Consider the following 26,246-nt stretch of genomic DNA (forward strand, 5'->3'; position numbering starts at 1 on the left):
GATTTGACAGGGATAAAACATTTGATAAGCGACATTGATGTCTGTCTGCTTATCCAGGTGTTTTAACCATTTCTCTATATTATACTGGTAAGTTGATTATCAATCTACTAACTTAACGTAGGAGAGAACATTTATTGCGAAGTTTAGTACAAGCAGGGATTATTTCCCTTTATCGAAAATCTCAAATCAAGCCGATCCATTTACTCATGAGTGGAGCAAAAATGTCCTGAGAAACATTATACAAAATTAATATGTTTATTTGGTAACGAATTTAGTATATTGCTTTCCTTGCAGTGAATCGTATAATATCACAGTACAGAGGGTTGTAGTATGAAATTCTATAAATCACATAGATTCTTCAAAAATAAAGAATTATCAGCTTTGATCTTATTTTTCGACACAAAATTTGAGACGCCTGAAGAAGCAGTTTCTGGACATTTCGCCCCGGTTACTTTTTTGTTAAACAATCTAATAATAATACAAATTTATTTCAGAAGTATTACATTCATGTTTTACAAATAATAGGAATAGTTTGTAAGTGGAGTAAGAGGAATCCATACTTCGCCATTTGTATACGTGAATTTTCAAGAAAGAAATATGGGTATCATATCCATGATGGACTTCTTATTCATGTAATATGTATTTTAGGGCGTCTAATGTATATGTTCTAGATTTTACTATGAATGATATTTGCTACGATGTGTGTTGCGGCAGAGCTTATATGCCCTTACGTAATTTGAGTAAAGGTGTTATATATTAATTCAGCTGTAAACCTTATTCTATTATCACCATAATTACACTTTTCCCTAAATCCCACTGATTCCTTATCCTATTAGGTAGATAGCCAATGCAGGCAGGAATATTGTATCGTGCGTTTTACACGATATATGTTTGTAAAAGGAACGAGTAAACGTACCGGGATATTATTTTGCATAAACTGCTAAAGACCTAACATAACAGACGTTTAGGAAGAAAATGCATACCACTCTTTACAAACCTATATCCACTGGAGAAATGGTCTCAGATTTCAGTTTGGTTAGGTTGGTTTACGGAAGAATGTCACATGGCACTATTCATCCTTTTTACCGGTTGGTGTCACGTAAAACCCACGGAATCTCGTATGCCTTATATCTTATCCATGTATGTGCTGTCTACTTAAAAGGGTGAGCAATGAACGGAATTTTAAAACTTTCCAGGAATGAGGGGGGGGGGGGGATCTCCCGGCGTAGATATCATCATAATACATTGGACACGAAAACCAGCGACAGCGAGAAGTGTATATTCCTCAAGGTTGGCATATTTTAACTCGAACATTTGTGAAACTTCGTGACTCCTTGACTAAGTTGCGTGTTTATTTTCTCTCAATTCTGTGGCGAAAAGTAGACTTTATCTAGTGTCTAATGTAGAATGGGATGGAAGAGAGATTGGATGGAGAATGAATTCTTTTTCCCTGCGAAAAGTGTTACCTTCTTGATAAGGAGGCATCGCCTAAAGCAAACAAGAGTAAGTATACCTTTGTTCAGTTTACATATGATTGGAGGACAATTTGTCCGCTGCTTCCATTCCTAACGCCGAATGATGATAATAATTTCAATTATAATGACAACTGCTGCGATATTACTAAGCACATTCTTACAGACCTGTGGTTTTCCTGTTAAATATAGTTGTGAAGCAACGGACCACTGTAGCGTAAATTTCTTTCCCAATATTTCCGTTCTAGAACCGAGAGAACATAACTTTATGTATGATATATAACGCAATATATATTCCAACGGTTAAGGGAAATAAAAATGATTTAAGATATGTGGAGAAACTTGAGACTATGGGAGCGAACGTGTAAACTATTAGGAAATATTTCTCTGTATGGAATCATGGGTACACGTCTGAGCTCTCACTAAGATTTGGTAAGATATTTAACTTTGAAACAAATAAATAACTTGGACGGGCTTTTAACTGTAACCATAGGAACGACCAAATTTTTAAATTATGTTCTTTTTTAAGCTCAGGGTAGATCTGACCGCTTAATGTGCAGAGAGTGTTTAAAACAAAGAAACTTTTCCTAAAAGAAAGCTAAAGGCGCTTGATTCTTAAGTATCGCCTGTTTATTTTCCTGTCTGACATTTTAGCCAAATCAAGAAAATCTGGCAAACCTACCTTGATTTTTACGGAAGAAAATCCCGATCGCTCTTTTTGGAGCCATAGCAAATTGATTTTTGCGGCAAATTTTCAACGTTGGGAAGTGCGACCTCGAGGTCAGAGAAACTTCTCTGGACCATTTATCAGTTATTAAGGAACTATTACGTGAGAGAAGCTACTAATCTCCCGAGAGGGAAACAGGGTAGATGTAAGTCTAAGTAATCAGGATTCTCCCCCACGCCATTCCCGCAGTATAGGATCCCAAAATGGCAGTGGTCATCAATATATATATATATATATATATATATATATATATATATATATATATATATATATATATATATATATATATGAGTCACGGGTAAAGGATGAGTGATGAGCCTGAGTCATGAGGCGATCGGTGACTACCGGTGACTCAGTAAGTCAAGGGACGATTCACCCCTTAGGGCCACCGGGCCCCTCGTCACATTGTAAGCCATCTTACGATTGCGCCCGAGACTGATGGATGGAGCCTGCAGCGTTGGGTACGGCGGGTCATAACAAGATGCAGTAAGTTAACGTAAATCATTAGCCATCATGTTCTGGTGGACCCCGAAGGTGGAACTTTGGAAGACGCGGAGAGATGAGCATATATTATTAAGTTGCTATTATTATTATTATTATTATTATTATTATTTTATTATTATTATTTGCTGGGGAATTTGAATTCCATCATATCAGAATTTTGTGGTCCTCATAGATTATTATCTAGGCTCAACTGTTTTTTACCCACTTGAGCGATGTAGGTATATACTGTGAATGCATGTACAGACTGAAATATCAGTAGCTCTGCTTGTCGAGCTCTTTGATCAAAGAGGTGAACGAAGATGGTATTAGAATTGAGAGATTAGAGATGCAGGGAAAGGATAGCGGCCTTAGATTTGTTCTTTATAGAAGATGAAAGAGTAAGGGTTGATCTCATCACAGTCTTTTAAGTTTTATTAAGTTTGATAACTTCAAAAGTGAACATTACCAGGGGAAATGACGTAAAATAGCCCTTTTGTAGTTTAAGATTAGTGGATAAAATGAATAAACTGAATAACGAAACTGGATGTGTCAAGCAAACAGAAGTTTAAAAAGTTGTAGGATAGGAATGTTCAAGGGATGGGGTCCCACGAGTATAGAACTCCCTTCCCGTACAGAATGAATAAATACTTACAAGTAGGTAATCACACACACACACACACATTTATGCGTACCATGCACACAGGTATATAGACGCACACACACGCACACAAACACTCGACGTTGACACTTGCCTCAGGAATGTGCTGATGAACGCACCAACTTCCGGCATGGTGTTACTGAGCAGCCTCATGACCCACCATGTTCACATTCCCCCATCACAATTATTATTATTATTATTAATGATATTATTATTAATGATATTATTATTATTAATGATATTATTTATTATTATTATTATTATTATTATTATTTTCGAGAATTGGATCCTGAGAGACTTCCCACAACGAATCTTCTCTGGTGGCAGGACTTCCCATTAATCTCGATGCGGTTGGGTTGAATTTCAACTTCGCTGGAGCCTGAGTCTGTCGGTGTACACAATCCTGGATACTCATGTCTCATGAATTTAGCTTATCCTGCATATATATTCCGATATGATCCGAGGCCGTAAAAATGGTTTTCTTGGGTACGGAACAGGAGCGGCTCCAAGAATGAGCGCTGCAGAACGCCACTAGTTACATTCATTTAGTTTGAAAATGAAAGCTCAGACATATGTCTTTTGCTTCCTTTCGTTTTGGGTCATTTCAATCCACCGGAAAAGCCTTCCTTTTACGACTGGCCGGAAATTAAGTTCGTTTATTTTGCTGGCCTTCCGAGGGGGATAGTGTCAAATTCTTTCTGATGGTTCAGATTCTTCAGTTTGACCCATCACTTTTTACTTTTCTACGGCTATTCCTCATCCTAGGAGCTCGGTATATTTGATCTGGTGCTTCTCATTTTAATAGTTTTATTTTTCTTTTGAGATACTCATCTGTTGGTTTCATGTTTTTCTCTAGATTACAGGCTCTGCTTGTCTGTGATATTGACATGTAGTTCAGCGCATTTTCTCTATAACCTTTTTTGAAGATGGTACCCTTAAGGATCAAGTGGAAGGCCTGGTTTTCATACCTAAGGGTCTAACCTTCATGCTCAAGGACCGTACCAACTTGCTTGAGTAGTACCGTCGTGCTAAAGGATCGTAAGGCCGTGTTCAAGGGTCGTCCCGTTGTGCTGAAGGATCGTAAAGTCGTGTTCAAGGGTCGTCCGGTCGTGCTGAAGGATCGTAAAGTCGTGTTCAATGGACGTACCGTCGTGTTAAAGGATCGTAAAGTCGTGTTCAAAGGTTGTACCATCGTGCTCAAGGATCGTACCTGCTGCGTGTTGAAGGATCGTGCCGCTACACTTGACCCGCATGGATCCAAAATTCCCAGTCGGTTTTCCACGTCGTTCACACCCAGGGTTATGAGCACTTCCTCGTCACGGAGGGAGGGAGGGCTCGCATACCTCACCACTCTGATGTTAACGCCTCCATCATCACGGAAGGAGCTATGGTCCCGTTCGTCAAATGTTTCCCAGGATCGTTCATTATCAGAGCTGATAGATGGGTACTTCCGATTGTATGTACTTCCAGTGATATACTGTGTGTGTATGTGTGTGTGTGTGTGTGTGTGTGTGTGTGTGTGTGTGTGTCGCACCTGTGGTTACAGTCTGGTAGTCTCAGAAGGTCTTCTAGGAAACTGCACAATTTTCTTCGCTCTTGGAGGAGTGACTGTGCCTGCCTACTTGCATATGATTTACATCAAAGCAGCGTCACAGTACGTTTACACTGTCACGTATAATGTGTGAGCTGTGAGTGAAATCCATACATGGATGATGGGGGGGGGGGAGTTGTAAAGGGTGTTATGGGTGGTAGTCAGGGGTTGTAGGTAGTAGTTTGGGGTGAGAAAAGGGTTGTGGAGTTGGGTTGTAGGCGGGATGAGGTCTGTTGCAGGGTCTTAGGGGGTTGTCAGGGTTGTGATGTTTAGGATAAGGGGAGGAGGGTTGTAGTGGGTATTTAGGGTGGGGGTTATGGTTGTGGCAGGTGCAAGGGTTGTTTTGAGGCATGTGGCGTTCTGTAGGGTTGTGTTGAGGCATGTGGCGTTCTGTAGGGTTGTGTTGAGGCATGGGGCGTTCTGTAGGGTTGTGTTGAGGCATGTGGCGTTCTGTAGGGTTGTGTTGAGGCATGGGGCGTTCTGTAGGGTTGTGTTGAGGCATGGGGCGTTCTGTAGGGTTGTGTTGAGGCATGGGGCGCTCTGTAGGGTTGTGTTGAGGCATGGGGCGTTCTGTAGGGTTGTGTTGCGACATGGGGCGTTCTGTAGGGTTGTGTTGAGGCATGGGGCGTTCTGTAGGGTTGTGTTGAGGCATGGGGCGTTCTGTAGGGTTGTGTTGCGACATGGGGCGTTCTGTAGGGTTGTGTTGAGGCATGGGACGTTCTGTAGGGTTGTGTTGAGGCATGGGACGTTCTGTAGGGTTGTGTTGAGGCATGGGGCGTTCTGTAGGGTTGTGTTGAGGCATGGGGCGTTCTGTAGGGTTGTGTTGAGGCATGGGGCGTTCTGTAGGGTTGTGTTGTGAGGCAAGGTTGTGGCAGGTGGTAGTGCCTCCCACGCCCGCCAGTGAGGTGCGTCGTGTGGATGAGGTCGCTGGTCATTTCCCCCACCCCATCCCCCGCGCCCCTTACCCCACTTCCATGACCATGCTGGTAATTAAGCCTCCCCTACCCTGGTTCCTCCCTACCCCTTCCGCAAGCACTCCCCCACCCCCTTCCTCTATGCCCCCCCTTCCCTCCAATCCTGGCCACATTCCGAGCAGCTGCAGTCCCCGTAGTGGAAGCGAGGAGGGGTGTAGAGGGACGACCCTAATGTCTATTTCAGCGTTGATGGAAATATCGATCTTTGGATAAAGCCATCGCCAGGATGAGGATACACTTAATGACTCCACTTTTTTTTTTTTTTTTTCGTTCTTTTTCAGTAGGAGGAGTAGCGTTAAGTCCAGACCACCTCGCTTGCACATCGGGTCTTGTATGGTCTGTGCCAGCTATGAGACGGACGGAGTAACAGACCACCTCGCTTGCACCTCGGGTCTTGTGTGGGGTCTGTGCCACCTATGAGACGGAGTAACTCACTCTTGGGGTCGTTGCCGCTGGGGTCGATTTCTTATATTCTACTCGAGTGAGGGGAAACTTGTCCTCTTCCCGTTCCACTGTGAAAGGAAATATTTCACATCGTGAAATTTGCGTGGTGGTGGTGGTGGTGGTGTTTACTGGTGAATGAATGTGTTATGTTAGCTTGGCGAGTGAGTGCATCTGGGAGTGGCTTGGGACGCAGGTCAGGCCCGCCCCCCTCCTGCGGTGAAGTCAGCCGAGAATAGAATCCTGTAAATCACTGAGAGGTCTTGCCTCTTGGCCACGACCCCTGAGGACGATGGATGGGACGACCTTGACCCTTGCCCAGAAGGATCGGAGCCTTAGCAAGTCCCAGGCATGCATGCGTTTTAAAGGGCCGTACCATCCAGCTTAAAAAAAAAAAAGGTGCGTGCCGTCGTGCTCAAGGGTCGTACCGTCGTCGTGCCCTGGGATGTGGGGTTACTCATGCGCCAGTGGTGACAGCAGGGCAGACGGCAGAGTTATAGTCTGGCTTGGCCTCCGCCTGGAGAGTGGTGAGGCGCAGCCCATGTCCTACACCAGGTCGACTTCAGAGATTGTTCCCCTCCCCCCGCGAGTGCGAGGAAATGAATAGCCCGGTTCGTGTGTGTGTGTGAGCGTTCTGGAGTGTGTACGTGGGTAGATATGCGGGTGTGAGGACATGATATTATGTGCATGTGTGGGTAGATATGTAGGTGTGGGTATGCGCGTGTGTGTGTGTGTGTTAGGGGTTCGAGCAGTAAGTGCACCCCAAGCTTCACTCCTCTGCTGTTGTCTGTATAGCAGGATAGGCCCCCTGCTTTACCTCACTCTGCTGTTGTCTGTATAGCAGGATAGGCCCCCTGCTTTACCTCACTCTGCTGTTGTCTGTATAGCAGGATAGGCCCCCTGCTTTACCTCGCTCTGCTGTTGTCTGTATAGCAGGATAGGCCCCCTGCTTTACCTCACTCTGCTGTTGTGTGTGTAGCAGGATAGGCCCCCTACTTTACCTCACTCTGCTGTTGTCTGTGTAGCAGGATAGGCCCCCGGCTTAACTTCACTGTCAGTGTTGCTTACCGGTAGAGAAACTCATTGATAGCTACCAGTAAGTACTAGTGGAGTAAACAGTCGCTTGATCCACACCATACACTCTGGTAAACAACCATTTAAGTCGTAACAGTTAAACCTGTCGTTGCAAGGCCCAGTTTAGTCATCTCTGTGGGACTAACTTTACATTTCTACCTATACATCAAATCCGTCAAATACAATTATAGTCGTGTGGAAGATAAACAACACGCTTTCTTCAGCGAAAGATTTTTTGTTGGCTTTTATTTTGTCCCGTAAGCACAACAGTTCAAGTAGGTGTCCAGTTGGGGATGTTTCATGAGGGGGTTACATCAGCTGTATCACTGTATCTTAGGGATGGGTAGTAAAGCTAATCCAAGGGGTTGTATTAGCCCTTTCATTGTATCTTGAGAGTTAGGTAGTAAGGCTACCCAAGGAGACTATATCAGCCCTGTGATTACATCTTAGGGGTGAGTAGTAAGGCTATACCAGCCCTGTTATTGTATCTTAAGAGTTAGTGGTATGGCTATCCCAGGGGAATATATCAGCTCTACCATTGTATCATAGTATGACAGTGGCAAAGGAATTCTGGTAGGCCCCCCTGTAGTGACACTGGTATAAAGTGCAAGGGGAGAATGTTTTTTTAAGATACAGATGTTTATGGAGAATGCTGGAATAATGTTTGTATGCAGAGGTAGATTGGCGCTACCAGAGAGAGAGAGAGAGAGAGAGAGAGAGAGAGAGAGGAGAGGTCTAGAGTCAGTCACATATGCTTGGCAGTGCATTGGCCATTATCGCCACTCCTTACATATACACTGAGCTGTTTAGCAGTCATGCTGCTGCTGGGGGTTATTATTCTAGTAATGATTTCCCTAATTACAAAGGCGGTTCACACCTGGAATGTGCCCACGCCCTCCCACAAAGGCAAGCAAGCATGCATGCACGGGTGTAAGAGCTCAAGATATAAGACGAAAGGTCCCCATGGGACCTGCGACTTGTTCAGCGAGTTATCACCTCCCCTCTGGCGTGGCCGCTGCAAAGTCTTATTGCAAGTATTAAGTCAGAGGAGCGGATTAGTCGTGAAAAATATCACGTGTGCACATTACCATGGTCCAGGAAGGTGAGTTTTATCACCTGGGGATCCACGGTGAGTTATTTAACCAGGATGTGATCATTCCTCTCCTTCAGCACCATGACCCCCATGATGTTTCTGGGTCTTTAAGGGGTCCTTGCAACGTGGTCACCAAGATGAACCAGATGACCCCGGGCCGTTCTAGACACCAGTCGCTCAATAGTGAAGCGAGGTCACCAGGACCACTCAGGGTGACGTGGACTACCCGGGGAAGGTCACCAAGGTGTCTCACTGTGACCTAGGCTAACCTAGGTGCTTAATACTGCACCAGACTTGCCATGACTAGGGTCACCTGGACTGCCTTATACACCACGTATAGCATACGGGTCACCAAGATAGCCTCGATGTCTCAGGCTATCTCATGGTGACCCATGGTGACCCGGCCTGCCCCGAGCACCAGGCTGGATCCATGTGACCTGGGCCGCCTGGGACACGAGAGATCGCGTGTCGCAGCCGGTCGGTCACGTGGACCCGCAGAAGTTCTTGGAGCTTGTTAAAGTCGCCGGTTGGCGTGAGCCTCTCTCTCTCGTGTGTGTGTGTGTCTCTCTCTCTCCTCTTTCAGGGCAGTCCTCCTGCAGTGGCGGGTACAGCCTCCCGAGGGAGGGACCATCGCACGACCTCCACCAGACAGGAGGAGCTCGGGGTCCCTCACACCCCTCAAGTAAAACCATGTCTGGCGGAACCATAGGTCGATATTTCTTGGGAGGTCAGTGACTGACGACCTGGCGTGGGGGGGGAGAAGACTCATGTATTATCTTCCCCCCCTCCTGAGATATTTTGGTGCTCCCATCCCCCCACCCTCTCCCTCCCTGCCTCCCATCTCCAGGTTGCTGGTGCTAATGGTTAGTATCGACTGCTGCCTGGTTGCTCAAGCCAACACCCCTCTACCGCGGATCTTAAACAGACTTCACAGCAGTTCCTTCCATTCGTTGTATAACCCAGTGTATTCATGCTGCTGGGTTTTATGGCTGTCCAGTGTTTATTAGTCCATAAACCAGAATACACGTCTCATATAAGCCACGGTCCCCCACCTCCTCACCTAGATATAGTACAACTAAATCGTACGCGAAGAGCCTTATGTGATAACATCATTCCATATATGTATGACATCACAATATTAAGTATTCCAACTTTCATACTCGCCCTTGACAACGAGAACATAACGTTTAAGATATATATTGCAGTTATGCTAAACAGCAGGTAAGCCCCTTTTCAGCTTTTTCGCACTAACCTTTGTCGGGCTAGTGCAAATGATAATGGTATGTTAGAGGATCAGAATAAAAGTACGCAAAAGAAAATTGCGCGAAGCAATGCACAGACACAAACAAATACTGATTTGAGTCCTAACGTTAACTGAAAACCTGTATACACCGGTGTTTACCATTCGTTTCGAAGAAAGATACGTTTCATATATTTCGGGAAAGAGATCTTATGGTGGCCTGTGATCATGCTTTCATGTAGCAGTTTTTTTTTTGTTTTTTTTAAGGAAATAATTAAGATGGAATTCTTTCTGCAAAATTTGTGCCTTGAGAACCCAAGGACAAATTCCTTCCAAGAGGTGCATAAGGGTTTTTAATTCCACTCTATGGAAGCCTGATTGGAAAAAGCAAATGATAGATTATTAGGGAATTGTGAAGTAACCCGATCTTTGATTAATGTAACCTGATGAAACTCTGAAAATGTAATAATGATATGATAAGATGGCAATAAGTAAAGGTAGGCTTCTACAGTGATAAGAAATACAATTTGTCATTGCAATATATTCATACTTTGGCCCGTTTTAACACTAACGGCGCCAAGTGGCTGATGTACAGCCAGCATTCTCGAGTGTCGCGCCGCTTGTAGATCACCAGGCCTCTTCCTTGTATAGTCATCGTTCCTCGCGTGCTCAAGGCTGCCCTTCAGAAGCCTACGCAAGACGGTCTCTGATAGGGAGTAATGACAGAGTCGCGAGTGACGTATGGGCGGGCATGCCAAGCAGCCCCTTTACAAGTATTAGGTTTCCAATATCTCAAGTGTCTTGAACACGGCTTGACGATCCTTAACCACGACAGTACGACTTTTGAACACGGCAGTAAGACTTGATTAAGAGCACGATGGAGCGACATCCAGGTGCTATGGCCCGGCCTTTGACCGGGTCATCATACTCGAGGATAGTATACCGTGTTGCTCAAAGCGTTGAATAATCTGTGCGCTTGTTGTCGACGGTATGGTTGGTAGGCGGCCAAGCACTCGCTAATATGTGTTGTTGGTATTATATTGAATCATATGATACATTTAATTAAACTCTCTACTGGCTAATTCCACTTTCGTGTGATGTTTAACCCCACTTAATTAATACCCTCTTCGAATCGATTGCGAGGCGCTTGTATATTACTTGAAGGATTAAACACATTAAAGTTATTTTGCAGGATAAAACGCGATTGTTCAGAATTCTAAAAGCAGTTTAGTGTTAATATTTGAATATCACACACGTAGATGTACATGGGCACACAAACTCACTCTAGAGTACTACTCTGTACATTCGTTTTTGTGAACTAGAGAAAGGAAGGATAATGGGAGACATGCTAACCACCAATAAATTACTAGAGGGGCCTCATATGACGGGGTTTGCATAGGCCAGTTCTTTGAAATCAGACGGGAAGCCGGAACCTAACAAAGCTAGGTTAGAAACATGTAAGTTAGGATTCCAGGAAACATTTCTCCAGCGCAAGTGTTGAAGGTATGTGAAAAAGAAAAAAAAAAATTGAATGGAAGTAGCCCGTAGAAACCTCGTGAAAATGTGATAGTAGAAATTTTATGTCAGGATATAGGGTCCCTCAAATGTTTACCTCCCTCCCTTTCCATACGCACGTATGGATGTTTATAATGTCGGAGGTAGTTTTCCATTCTAGCTTTAATGCAAGCCTAATGAAATAGGACAGAAACCCTGAGTGATGAACAGCAGCAGAAACAAATGATTCACCACCAAGATTATTGATGATGACGGCAAGCGATTATTCTATTCTCTACGGGTCAGGATCTGGGAACGTCATCAGTTTCCTGTGAAGCATTATCCTCTTTGAGCAGGACACTCCGACCTTAAACAAGATCACGATACCCCTGGAGCATGATGATACAGCCATTCGGTATATGGTGGCTTTATCCAAGGGTCGTAACCTCCATACTAAAGCGTTCGATTAAGGTTAGGCAAGGTATAATGCCATTTCTCTACTTTTGCATTTTATTGGTTTTCAAAACAAATGGAACTTTATCCTGCTTAATGTAAGGTAGATTAACCAAGGATAGACATTTCACGTGAGTTCAGTATGTTCAATTTGTGTAACCATCGTCATGTTACTCAGAACCGTACAATTGAATATATATAGTCAGGCCCATAGCCTAGCGGTTAGCATTCCCGCTTCTTGCACGGGGGTCCCGGGTTCGATGTTGGATGTTTGTATAATATATATATATATATATATATATATATATATATATATATATATATATATATATATATATATATATATATATTACTATAACCAAACGCCTGAGTACGGTAACTTTTCCCTTTGGGTGGGGTAAGAACCGCTTGTGTTCGATAGCATTATCGAACTCCGGGTATTGATCTGACGAGGGGGGTCCCGTCACACGAAAAGCCTAAACCGCGGAGGGGGGATTGGTTCCCCCTGCGTGACGCCAATGTGGTGTGGTGGTGGGTAGACACCAATTAATGGGAGGGGTGGAATGGGCTTTCTAGCTCTGTAGCTTTTGTTGCATGTGACTACACTGCGTTTGGTTGCTACTGATATACCTACTCAAATATCTTTTTTTTTCTTCTATGGTCAGTATGAATTTTTGTCAGTAAATTATTCTCTGTGTGTATTTTAGAGTATTGGCTACTTTGCTAACACATTAAACGATATTTAAGCGAGCATTACGGAAAAAAATATTCCGAGTAGAATATATTTGATAGTGGAAGAGATTTGTTTTCCCACGACCAGTTGTATCGTCATGCTCACGGCACTATAGATTTTGGATTTGATTTCAAACAGAACAAACGCTTCGCCTATCTTGATCTTACGATGAATAGTTTGTGTGAAAGTAAACTGACAAAAAAAATGTATATCTCAGCTTTCCATCTCGTTGACTGTATATCGTTCATTCCTCTGATGGTGCTTGAGGGGATGGTCGGCCGGGCGACGCCCTGCTTCCGTTACATTCGGAGCCGCAGGAGGTAATTTGAATATCATACTGCTATTAGAATAAACAAACATTAAAAGTTAGTAGTTAGAAATTAGCCAGAGTAAGATGTATAATTTCAAGGGTTAAGAAATATTTTAGCCGAGTTTTAAAGTAGATTCTGTTTAATGTCAAGGGTACGCCAGGCTTTCAGTGTTTCCCTAAGGGACGCACCGTTGTTCATAAGGGGTCGTATCGTCGTCGTACTCATGACGTTCTCAAGGTTCGTAATGTCGTAGTGTAGACGTTCTTAAGGGTCGTAACGTCGTTGCTCGAGACGTTAAGAGACTTTTGGTTCCTCTGCAAACCCGTCGATAAGATTTGTATTCCTCTTAACCCCCGTCTTTGCTTATTTCGTTGCTATATATCCCTTTTTCCCGTTGTCGTAAAGTGTGCTTTGATAGACTGAATTTGCGTTAGTGGTATCTTTAGAAAGTTTGGTATTACTTTTCCTTTTTTTTTTTTTTTCATAACCAAGAACTTCATCACATACTTGTAGCGACCATAGCCACGGTCTCAAGTTATGCTGGTCTTGGTGGAGCTTCTCACTTGTGTAAGATCCGACTCTGATGATACGTCTGTGACCTGGAATGTTTTCAGTACGACAGTACGACCCTAGAATACGACGTTGCAACCTTTGAGCACGGCGGTACGACCTTTGGTTATATTTTCGTGCAGAAGGGTCGTGCCGAAGTGGGGGATGACTCTAGCAGGAACATTAGTCTCCATCCCAGGCTGTGTGACACTTCGGTTGATGTCCACAGAGTCCGTGCCGAAGGGGAGGAGGTGTTTTTCCTCCTCGCCCCATACCCAGGGACGCTTCTGCCCGCATGCCACCGCACCGCCTACGGCAACAAGTGAGGCGGTTTACACTTCACAGCACCGCACGGGCGTGGTAGAGCGTTGGATTCTGGGTCCATTGTCTGTAGGGATGGAGGGGTTGGTGGATGATACCCCCTCCCCACACACCCGACCCATCTAGCCGCTCTCGCGGGGCTTCATGCGAGAGGAAAAGGAAGTAGGGCTGCTGGGACGGGTGGGAAAAGGATACGATGGAATAGATTTGGAAAGAGACGAAATAAGAAAAGAAAAAAAAATGGAGATATATTGTACGGTCTCGGAAACATGGTGGAAAGATATAGCGTCACAGAGGACGACAAACGGCTGAACCCTTTAAGGGTCGGATCAAAGACCGGGTCATCATGCTCAAGGGTCGTGCTGAGGTGTTGTTCCTTCGTGCTCAAGGGTCGCACAGTCAAGCACATGGGTTATGCCTTCGTGTTCAAGGGTCGCACACTCGTGATCATTGGTTATGCCACTGTGCTCAGAAAGTTATGTTTGTAGTAAGGATCCATACCAGATAATAACTGGCCGCAGGTGTTGAATTTAACGGTTATCGACATCCGCCAGATCCTGAGTGAGTCAGTATCCCGCATTCAACACTTGAAATGTAGAAAACAGTATTGCAGGAATGGTTTGCATGTGACAGAAGTCCATTCAAGATTGCAGAAAGAGCTGCCGCAACTTTTTAGTACACAGCCGCTGCAGTAATTGCCCTAGCCTTGCCTTTGGCAATGTAATGGTGTTGGCTTGACATGTAATAAGAATATTAGGGAGCTGTTGTAGGTGTACGGAACGTACCCACCCAGGCGAAAGTGACAAGGATATCCCTTATAATAGCATGTTTTCCATGCTTCCTTTTTTAGAATTTATTCCCCTCTTGTGAATATATTACTGTACTGTACTTTCAGTGACCATTGAAAAGGGATGACGTGTTGAAGTGAAAGCGAGGAGCAATAGCAGGTGTTATGATGGGTGGGGGACGCTGGTGTGCCGGAACTGATAAGGCATCAGAGATAGGTGGGGGGGGGGGGGAGACTTGCAGGAGGTGGTGGCGGGCTTCCTATGTACCCATCCCTGCCCTCGCGCCTCGCCATCCTGACCACAGCTGACAGCATCAAGACGCCCTTGCATGGAGGATCGCCTGATTTTGATTTGTGCCTCAGAGTTAAGGATACCTGGCAGCCTCCGACCCACTCTCCCTTTTTTTGACATCCGCCGATTTGTCAAAGGCAGAGAACAACGGTGTGCGAATTGGTTCTCGGCTTAAGCATGTACCATCCTCGTGGATATTTAAAGTCGCTCTTCTATATATGTATAAGCTAGTGTGGTGATGCCTTCCGTCTCATTAGTTCCCCAAGTATTACCTCTTTCCAACAATCTCTCTCTATTGGCCGTGATGTTGCTTGTCCTCTCCCAATTCTGCAGGTATTATTTTGGACACATGGCTCTCGTACGCTGTGGCATTTCTACCTGCCACCAAGGTTTGTACCTGTGGTTCGCATTTGGCTACTTGGGTGCTGCATCTCATTATTTCTGTTTGTAGACCAGCCATACGAGGATCGACCGTTATGACACCTTTCCTCGAACGGTGAGGCTAGTTTTGGAACTATCTTCCTTTTTTCCCTCTTCTAACCTTCCTGTTCAGGTCTACAAGTGCACGAGAAATTCTAATGTGTTTTGAATGTTCGTGAACGAGGCTGTGGGAATTCTTAGGATGCCTTGAGCGTGTCTCCATTTCGATTGTCAGATCGTCATAACTACAGCACAGAGTGTTTGGACCAGATGTACAAATATTTAGGTATTGGTAAAGTATTTCTTTTTTAGATTGATGTTTTTGAGGCTACAGGTTGAGGCCGCTCCTGAAACACCAACACGATAGCGAGCGAAGTGTTGCAAGACAAACACACTCTGCCCCCCGCCCACGCTCGACCTGTCTCTCCCGTTGGATAAAGAAACACGAAGCTGGTGTGCCGGAGTTTGGCCACGCTGACCTTACTCTCGCATTTGCTTTTTGACATATAAAAGGCAACATTCACGGACAAAAATCATCATCGAGGCCTGGGGACGAACTTAGAAAAGGGGTGAACGATGTGAAAATTAAATTCCCTTTCTCTCTACCTCCCCCTACCTTCCCAGTCCCCTTTTAAAGTGGGAAAAAAGTTAAAGAAAAATTATATATATATATATATATATATATATATATATATATATATATATATATATATATATATATAAACAGAACCTTCACCGTGAAGAGGTGTATGCACAGTCACCACTGGAAAGAGTGGTGGTTGTGCAATATATATATATATATATATATATATATATATATATATATATATATATATATATATATATATATATATATATATATAAAAGGTAAGATTTTTTCCATGTATAAAATATGGCTCACAGTCTGGTGCCTTTGTTCAGTAACTTATGGGTTTTGTGATGATATTTCTGGCTGGTCTATAAAAGGGGCGATCTCTCACAGTCTGGAAAAAATGAAGTATAATTTGAGATGGAATTTTCACGCTACCAAAATTATAGCGGAGCCGTTTTGTTGGAAGAGGCTTTTTTCGAGAATAGTGCAGAATAACACACAGGTAGCATGTCAAGGACGGGAATATATATACATGGTAATGTATCTGAAATTCAGGATGTTGTGTATATGAAGGAAGGTCCTAATGAACCTAGAGAGGGTACAACTTTCAAATTGTCTAATAATTTACTGTGATGATAAGAGGGTTTACTGAATTTAAAATTTTTGTGAGAAATTGGGATGGGTGCCTTCCATTGCAAATTAGATGAAGTGTTTTTTGATATTAGAGCCGTGTATATATATATATATATATATATATATATATATATATATATATATATATATATATATATCAGTAGAAACTTGCTTTGAAGAAAAGATGTAAGAGGAAGGCGAACGTGACCTCGGCACATTATGTGCTTTACCTAAACATAGCGTGTATTACTGGGAGGTAAATACCTTTCCATGATAAAAGTAAAGAATGATGGGACACGAAAGTACAGGAACATTTTGACATGAAGCTTTTATATGTTTCTTATTATGAAAATGAACGTATGTCGTGTGTGGGGGGGAAGGTAAGTCTAGAGCGGATTCTGTAATTTACGTCACGATTTTAAAACGACTAACCCAAGCATGCTGTTGTTGGCGATGACGGTTCGGACTGCACAAGTGGTGGGGGGGCCTTGGATTCTACAACGGTTGCGGTCGTCTGCTCCCGGGCTTTACAGATTACAGTAAAGGTACCTACAAAGAATTCTGCACTTGAACTATTATACTGCTTGCATGATTTTTTTTTTTCCAGACTCCAACGGTAAAGGCAGATCTTATCCTGTGATCCGAGGTTTTTGTGTGGCCTGTACAACTCATTCAAAATGCGAGTAGGTTAACACCCTTCTCCGCTAATTACACACGAAGTATGTTCTCGCTGCATGAAAATCACTGCTTTTGATTAAGAAAAAAAAGTGTTTTTGTACGTTCATTCCTGCAATAAAGTTTGGTAAGTTTTGCTAACTATACTCTCTTGTGCCAATTTTTCTATACCTTTAAGGTATAGAAAAATCCTCTTCAACATTTCGGTCCTCACCAAACGAAAAGCGTCTACGCTCCTCATCGATGGGCATAAGTCTGTGTATGTCTCTGAAGCATGCCTGAAAATTTCACGTCAAAATATGGATTTTTTCCTGTATATCAGTCCTCCTTTTTTACACATCTTTATGAAATCCTTGAGCTATCATGATAATAGCCCCGTGTATATACATGTACGCAACTGTTTGCGGCAGCACAACCGACTTTATTTTCCAGTCATCGTGCAAACAATTGGTGTTGAAATATATTTCTTGTTTTATGGTCATGATTCATCCACATTAGCTCCGGACCCCCCCCCCCCAGATCAATTATATGATGAATAACAAAATTTTGCAGATTAGTCAGTCCTAGAGTTATATAAATTTTAGCAGGTGTTGCCGGACGGACGGACTATGTTGTGTCGCTAGTTAAAAATCTCCGGCCAGATTATGTCATCGGAGTACAGCCTTATCGAAGAAATTCTAGAGCAACCTTCGAGCTGTAAGAGCCCCTGAAGAAAGGTCCTAGGGTTTTACAATGGTAAAGACTAATAATAGCATACGAACGAGTCACGAGAAGTCAGGGGATCGAGTTTGCTTTCCCCGACCATACGACTTTCGACGGCTTGGTTGTCAGTTTACAGGCTTGGACGTTGTCAGGGAACGAAAGGAAAGATTGCATAGCCTGGGGTTGGAAACTCGAGTATTTTCATGTCTTCTACTGTAATATATTTCGTATGTTCATTCAATTTCGTGATCTAGTGAAATGACCCGTCACAGTCTGTTTAATTCAATGTGGATGGAGCCTGCCTCTACTTTACTTTCTAACTTAAATGCTAACTACCATAGTCTCGCACTGTGAACCCGCACTTCAGTCGTTACTCGACCAAAACTAACCTCTGCGGCTTGTTGCAATGGTATTGATGTATTGGTGGTGATGTGGGAGGGCAGAACCTTTCAACTTTTTCATGTTCACAAATTCATGTTTTGCGTGCTAGGAAAAAAAGTATATAACCGTAGTATTAAATTATACATTTGTCACATACACGAATACTCCACACATTTTAAATAAAACATTGCCCTGTTTACTGCGCTTGCGTGTTGGACTGTCGGGTTGAGTTATTGCTGACTCTTGTTCTAAGACTCGATGATTATCCACATTCTGAGGTATACATTTTCGACGTCGTGCACAAATGTCATCCCGTACACAGGTGTGTAGAAAATTGAGAGTAGTTTATGAGTTTCTATATACGATAGACTCTCCCTTGTAGATCTGAGATTTACGTTGATTGTTGTTGCCTCGAAATATCTAGTTTCTAACAGCAACCAGCAGGTATTTTAGGATCCCTAGATCTTGAAAATTGTCTCAGTATCACTGAATAAATAGACTCTGACATCCTATAGAATTACAGCATGTTTGATGTTATATTCCTCGTGGTCCCAGTACAGGCCGGTCACCTATCACGACGATGGACAGACTCTTGTCGAAGGAATCGTATACCTTAAGTTGCGCTGGTCATGGTAGATTACACTAGGGTCATGTGAGATGGGTTCCTCTTGAGTTCCGCTGATCATGTATGATTATCTCAAATTATGATGGACTCCAGGTCATGTCTCCAACCTTCTGTTGTCTAGGTTTTGGGAGGATTCCTTACCGATTTACCTTACGAGTCCACAGTAGAAGTGCAGCCAACATTAAAACACGTATTACCATGTAACCTTGTCGTAGGCAAATAGACCTTCCGTTATATGTTTTTGGACGTGTTCGTATGCTCACCAGAACTAGATGATGGCTAACTGTTCCGGTTGTCCCGTGATCTTAAGGGTAAGGACGCAGGCCCCTCCCCAGGTGTAGTGAACCACAACACGTCATGACACCGCCCTCACAAGTGTTACCAGGAAGTGCTCCACACAAACCTCCGTCCTGGTGTAATTTTCTTGGCAACAGAGACACCTGAAAATTACCACCTGGGCGAAGCGGAATTGACAACTTTTAGGAATCGATTCTGTGGATTAAAACGGAACGGTGTGAAAGGTATTGTCAGCTCATGCTGCAGTGCAGCGTACCAGGTGTTAATGGAGACTGGTCTCGTTTGACATATTAGTTGTGTGTGCATATTGAAAAATAGGCACATATATGATGATTGTGGGAGCTGATTCGTGTTACACCGCTTCACGTTCTACCAATAGGTATGGCCAGAGGATGTTTATAAAAGATTTGATGTAGATGTGACAGCTAATTCACCCCCATTGAATCGGGAGCTGAGGTAATAATGATATTTCTTTATATATATATATATATATATATATATATATATATATATATATATATATATATATATATATATATATATATATTTGTATTATTACACCATTGGTATATCTTTGGTTTATGTGTTTTCTATTTCAAGATGAGTAATAACCTTTTGTACTACAGGAATTACCTGTCCGTCTCTTCCCGTGGAGCGATCAATATTTGTAATTTACGGGCAGCGCCTGATCTCTGCGAAGAAGAAAGCGGGTGCTTTGTGGAAGAGGGGCTTGCCGAGGGGGAGGGTGGATATGATCTGTCATTGTGAGGGTGGAAGGCCAGGTAGATGGTGTTTGTGGCTAGTCTTACTGAGGGTAGCAGGCCGGTTTGAGGGTGGAAGTGACCCGTCTTAGTGAGGATAGAGGGCCGGTAGACGGTGGATGTGGCTCGTCTTAATGAAGATGGAAATTGGCAGCCTTAGTGAGGGTGAAAGTTAAGTTGGATGGAGGCGTACCAGGTAAAGGACGGTTAAGACACTGTGTGGTGTGTGGTTGACCACCCCTCCACACACGCACACACATCTCTTGCTCGTGTATTTTATTGTATACATAAATATTGATGGTATTCATGACTGTATTTGTCATTACTATTTGTGTGTTGGGGAGAGCGTTTTACTGTTGCGCTGCCCCGTCTCTTAATCCCGCTCATGGGTACCTTGTCTTTACTCGTGCGTGTCTATACACACACACTAGCCGACGCCAGGTACCCATTTATCGATCAGTTCCGAAGGAAGTTTGAACACTCGGGTTGGGTGTGCATCGACCCATGGAGACCCGACTCTCGGATGGGCCCATGCTTACTAATAATCAGTAATGCTAAACTCTACATATCAATGTGCATATGAGGGTGATTTTTTTTTTTTTGAGATAGTTATTTCACTCTCGTCTAGTCATTTATGGCGGTATAACTATAGATCCGTTGTACCTCTGTCTGTAGCCAGTGAATATTGCATATTAAAAAAAAAAATTGAGATACTTCACACGTTTGGGATTCCCCAAAACACGTTTGCATTCATTTTCATCTATCATGAAGAACGAATGAGAACTGTAATATCATATACCTTTTTTTCCAAAATTCAATCCTACCAGTAATGGAATCGTTCACGTTGACCGTGTGAGTTGGGGGTTAATTTGTACGGTCAGTCTTTGGACATAATTGATCCCGGTAGCACAGTATGATTCTAAGTACTACCACGTTTTCAAGATCATAATGTAGTGATGGTTTTTCGTTTGCTGTAGTGATTATGGATTTGTGTCTTAGTGATCGCATCGTTTGACGCAGTTTCAGCAGTACGCATAGTTCACGATTCACTCACTTAATGATAGTAGTAAAATGATATCCCTGGCGTTTAACGCGGGAAACAGCGATCAAGTTTAAGACAAATAGCTTTATTATTATTAATGATTATTATTATTATTATTATTCATCTCTGTTTCATTATTGTGATATGCTGCCTATTTCACCGGCAATCCTAAGTTGAAAAATCTTTGGTGAGATCGAAGCGGGTATACGTATATTTGTTCTATCATGAATATATTATAGTCACTTGTAGCCCTGGTTCAACGTAGTCGTTCCCACACCAGCAGATGTCGCTGTGGGAGAATAATTGAATTCAAACTTTCACAGAATCTTTACATATTTTTTTTTATATATATAAACTTTTCATTTTGCATCATAAACTTCCTGTTACTTATACAAAGAAACTTAACAGGAAGTCGTATTTCGTGCAGTGGGTAAAATTCGTGCTAGTGTTTGATGATTTCGGCATTATAGCGAACGGTTATTGTCTAAATTGCATATTTTATATCAAAAAGTTCTTCAATTCTTACACCTGGCTGACCGCCCGGATGTTCTTTGTAGACAGTTGTGTTGTGCCGCTCGTGTGTCCTGTGTGGGTCAGTAGTGTTGTGGTCTGGCGCGCAGCCTAAACCCCGTTCGCCGAGGGATCACTTACCTGCCTCCCTACTTCCCTCCCCTACTCTCACTTCCTCTCCTCCTTTGTTCCCCTCGCCCATTGTGGTTTATATTTCACTCGATCACATAAAGGGTTTATCTTGAAGTTTAGACCGAGATTGAGGTGCTGTGGGGTTAGGGTCAAACCTCACGCTCGAGCGGGCTATAATCCGGCTCTTCCGTTCACGACGTATCCGGATCGGCTTTTGTTTTGGGAGCAGTAAAATTTCGGGGTGGATTTATAGCTTTAGATTTCACTGTGTGCTTTCCCTTTGTGTTTATAGATTCTGTAAATTTTGTACATGTTTTGCTGTTTTCCACAAATACATGTAATAGTAAGACCAAAGTATACTTAGAGTTAATTCTTTCTGTCATTACTCACTCACAAACGCATACACGAACACAAGCACAGGCTAATATGCAGGAGAGTGTGGCCAGCAGGAAACGGTAAGTGGGCAGCAGGTGTCGGGTTACCGTCACTTGTGTTCAGAAGGTGCAGGCTGGCACGCACACTATTGATATGCTCAAAACAACTGTACTTTCTCGCACTGAACTTTTGATGTGGTCTGGAAACGATGTCAGCATAGAGACTATTTCTGTATATTTTTACATCAGCAAGTTTCAGGTTATTCGCTTTAAAAAGAAGATTGGAAGGTTCTATAATGGTACAGTAGGGTGTATGTAATAAGTGTAAAATACTTCAGATAGGCTGCAAAAAGTAAGTCTTAAGGTTGTGTGCGTGGGAAACATAGATATGGAGGTATTCTATTAATCATTATTCTGAGGTTTTCTTCTGTTGTATTTTTAGATGACATATTTGCCACCAACATTTTCCAGTTTGTTGATCTGTCATCTCGTCTGTATTTTCAGACACGAAACATTCATTTAACAGAACGAAAACAAGCTTAAGTGCACGAAGTACACCCGCTGTCGCCTGTGCACGTACCTCCTTTACTTGTGCATACCTGCTCATTCAGGTTGTTAGAGGCCGGGGCAATTATTACATCTATGTAACCACCCTAACTACTTTGGTCTGGTACACTTTCAAAGTATTCGTCTTGTCCCTTTTTTAAGAATTTTATACTTAACGGTCCATAGCATGTCTAATGCTCATGAGCAAGTATAAACAATTACAAATGGTCAGAATAGCCATTTGTAGATTACATTATTTCTTATATATTTAATGTTAGTATGGTGGATTATGTATAGTAGTGGCACAGAAAGTGCTAGACAGGGATATGCGGAGAAAGCACTAGTCACCCTGTCATATTGATTTTTTTTTTTTTTTTTTCATTTTTGTTGAGAGCGGCTAACTTATAGTGCACTCTTACCCATCCTGTGATCGGTGGCACAAAAAGGCTTAGGGACTCGGTTTCAGAGATAGGAATAAATTGTAGGTTATACAGTCGTACAGTTTTGAAGTTACTGACTTGAAGGTACAAGTACAAGCAGCTAGGAATTTAGTGTCTACATAGGCAATAGGTGGGAAGAACAGAATGTGCAACATCATATGATAAGTCGCCATTCCTGCTCTAAGGTATGCAGTGCGTGAGAAACCTAGGCTGTCGTTATGACGGCCCTCAGACTAAAATACTTGTCACTGACATCTTGCATTCTTTTATGAATAATTTATTTTTTGAGGGGGGAAGTTACTTCTAATGACGTGTGAGGAAGGTTTACTGGAAACTGTAGATAACATAGTCATTTGAAATTATCTTATATTACTACAAATTGTATTTACCGTAGGTAAGGTATATTATTTATAGTCACATACTTTGATTTTTTTTTCCATCTGTGCCAATCTGATGATGACATCTCTGAGCCATTGCATCACCCAGCGTCATTTAACGACTATTTCTTGCCAAATTTCCACTGTGCTGATATTGTGACCTTGCAGACCCTCTGGCGACCGCAAGCCCCAAGATAGACACACGGTTATACATACACCATCTTCTCCCGAACAGTGACCGAGAGGGTTAACTTGTCACAGAAAGAGGCCGTTGGTTTATTCCGTACAAAGGTGTGTAAAGGTCATGTGTGTGTGTTTGTGTGTGTGGTTGGTCGATTTAATGGTTATCGACTGCTCAACTGTCAATAAGCCAGAAATTGTAACAAGCATGTTAAACATACGTAATTGTAGAAATTGGTGTTATTACTGGGCTTTTATACTACAATGGCTCTACTTCAAACATGACAGAAACTGCTTGGTTTGCTCGTGTTCATGCTTATCATTCATGTTTATATGTTTAGTTTTATCTTTGATGTTCCTGTATTATATTGAACCTTGTCCACAGCAAAGCTTCTGTGAATTTACTCAGATTTTTTTCTCTGTTTCTTTTAGCTGAGACGGCACGGGTAGCTAAGGCCCCTAATCAAGTCCTTCCCATAAAACGCTGTATATATATATATATATATATATATATATATATATATATATATATATATATATATATATATATATATATATATATTGGGGAGATAACTTGTAACCTCGCCGTTGAGTCATGGATTTTAATCGTTCAGTTTAGCCAACACGCCACAATACTACGGTAGGAGTGCTGGTAAGCGTGGCTATCTTGAGAGCTTGATAGGAGAGTGAAGGTAGTCCGGCAGTGGTGAAGACGGATTTGCTGTGGTTCCTTCAGTGGTTTAGACCATTGGTCAGCGGTGGTAGTGGGTAAGTGAGGGCTGTGGATGGTTAACACTCCCTCCTGCTAGACCTCTGGTAGTAGTCCACAACCACCTGTTACTACCCGTAACCTAATTACATGACGAAATTCAACTATATGGTTAGGGGTGGGAAGATGACCACTTGTGACAGCCAAAGTAGCCTTGTCACGTTATGAAACCCTTTACCACGTCACGTTTGTGATTGTGGTGGAAGAAGCCGATGTTATTACCAGTGGCCTTGTTAAGTGGTGAACCCCAAGAGCACTTGGTGATGACGGAGGGTCCAAGTGTGACTACCAGTAGCCTTGTTACGTGGTAAGCACTCCTTCCACGTGGTGATAGCTGTGTCACAGCTGTGTCACACATTCACGTGTTGTCCGCAGGAGCAAGTCCTCCCCCACTCCCAGCATCTGCCGGTCACACGGTGGGGTGACGCTCCTGCTGACAATAATATCTCAGTAATACCGTGAGAGCTGCCCTTGGCCGCCCACACCATCACAACAATAGGCGTCATTACCCTGAGCGGAGGTAATGGTCCTGTGGGAGGTTTCCCCAGTGTAGTCAGGACAACACCGAGTTCGCTTCTTTGGTGGACACTTTCATTAGCTAGATGAATTATTAATTAAATCTGAAGGCAGGCTTGGGGCACATGTACTCTGGCCTCGCCATACAAGAGGGGGGGTTGTTATTGCTGTAAGTCACAGGGGAAGAACTTTTCTCCCAAGGGATAAAATCGAAGGTTACGGAAGATGAACGGAAGAATGTAAAAGATTAGATTATGAAATACATGGGAAGTAGAAAGCAGGTCGATAGTCCACTCAGAGGACACGATCTTTACCCACAATGATTTACCCAGATTTTCTTCTCTCCAGGAAAGAGATACGACTTTTAGATTAAAGTATGACTGTCTATCGGTTGCTAGTATTTTCAAAAAGTTTAACCAATCATTGCATTATTTACTGTAAAATAATTCTCATACAGGCATATACACAAGGGTACACATGCACACAAACATGCGTAGACATAACCACATTGAATAAGCCATACCTCCTGTGGTACGTGGGGAAGGCTGCAAACCATGAATGAGTCCCTCCCTGTACAATTCCTTCAAGTGGTGAGTGGTGCATAGCGGACTAGGATGCTCCGCTACCCAGGAGGATCACAGATCTCATCCACAGCTCGCTATAAGATTATTATTATTATTGATTATCATTATTGATTATTCACAGTTTTATCTTTTTAGTGTAATATTTGTAAGAAATACATACAAATAGTATTGTTCTTTACATGAGACATGAATATCTTTGTAAATCTTTAACTACCTTATTAAACGACTATACTAAAGGGCACTTGCTCAACTGGAGCAAGTCTCCGACGTAGAATCGTACTTAACATTTCCTTAACCTACGCTACGCTAGCCTAATCAAGCAGCGTTTACAAGCCGGATTTCGGTGTTTGATATTGTTATTTAGGTCATGTGACAATCGTCGATTTATTCCATCTGGGAATTCCTGTGGATTCCCGTGGAAATGCGAGGAGGGGCTGGAGGCGAACCTTACCTCTGTGTGATCTTGGCTCTGACTTTAACCTTCACCGGTTGGGGTGTAATGTCGCCGGCAGCGCTGTCATCATTATTATGCTACCTTTCACTTTGTTCATGCGTTATGCAGAGATGACAAACGTCTTTGACTGTGAACATTGTATTCATACATTCAAGGGATGGAAAAGTGAACGTAGGTAGAGTGGACCCACGCTGTATTATAAATCGGTGCTGGTGTTGTCGTAACGGTGTGGGAGCTGTGTGAGTGGAATGGCTTGAAAAACCATGGTATTATGCTGCCATAATTCCACCGGTGTCGCCATCTCTGTGGTCACAGGGTCAAGATCAATACGCAGTGGTCTGCAAGTCCTCCGGACATGTTACCTAATAATGGAAAACACCGAGATGAGGCAAAACTCACGCGAATGTGTTGCCTCTGATATATCTGACCTCATATCCCTACATTTGAACTAACCTGCTGAACAAACTTTGCCAATACAGCTTATTAGGTAAATAGGTGAATCTGATAATTGCTGTACATAGTGTATTTTATTTCCTCTTACTG

General features: G+C 42.8%; 1 protein-coding gene across 4 annotated transcripts in view; it reads left to right on the forward strand.

Annotated features, from left to right (window-relative positions):
- LOC139754086 (uncharacterized) overlaps window positions 1-26,246 on the forward strand; it is a 76,237-nt gene that overhangs the window by 702 nt on the left and 49,289 nt on the right. The gene's annotated exons all lie outside the window — the stretch shown is intronic.

The sequence above is a fragment of the Panulirus ornatus genome, chromosome 16 (assembly GCF_036320965.1).
Source record: "Panulirus ornatus isolate Po-2019 chromosome 16, ASM3632096v1, whole genome shotgun sequence".
Classification (NCBI taxonomy): Eukaryota; Metazoa; Arthropoda; class Malacostraca; order Decapoda; family Palinuridae; genus Panulirus; species Panulirus ornatus.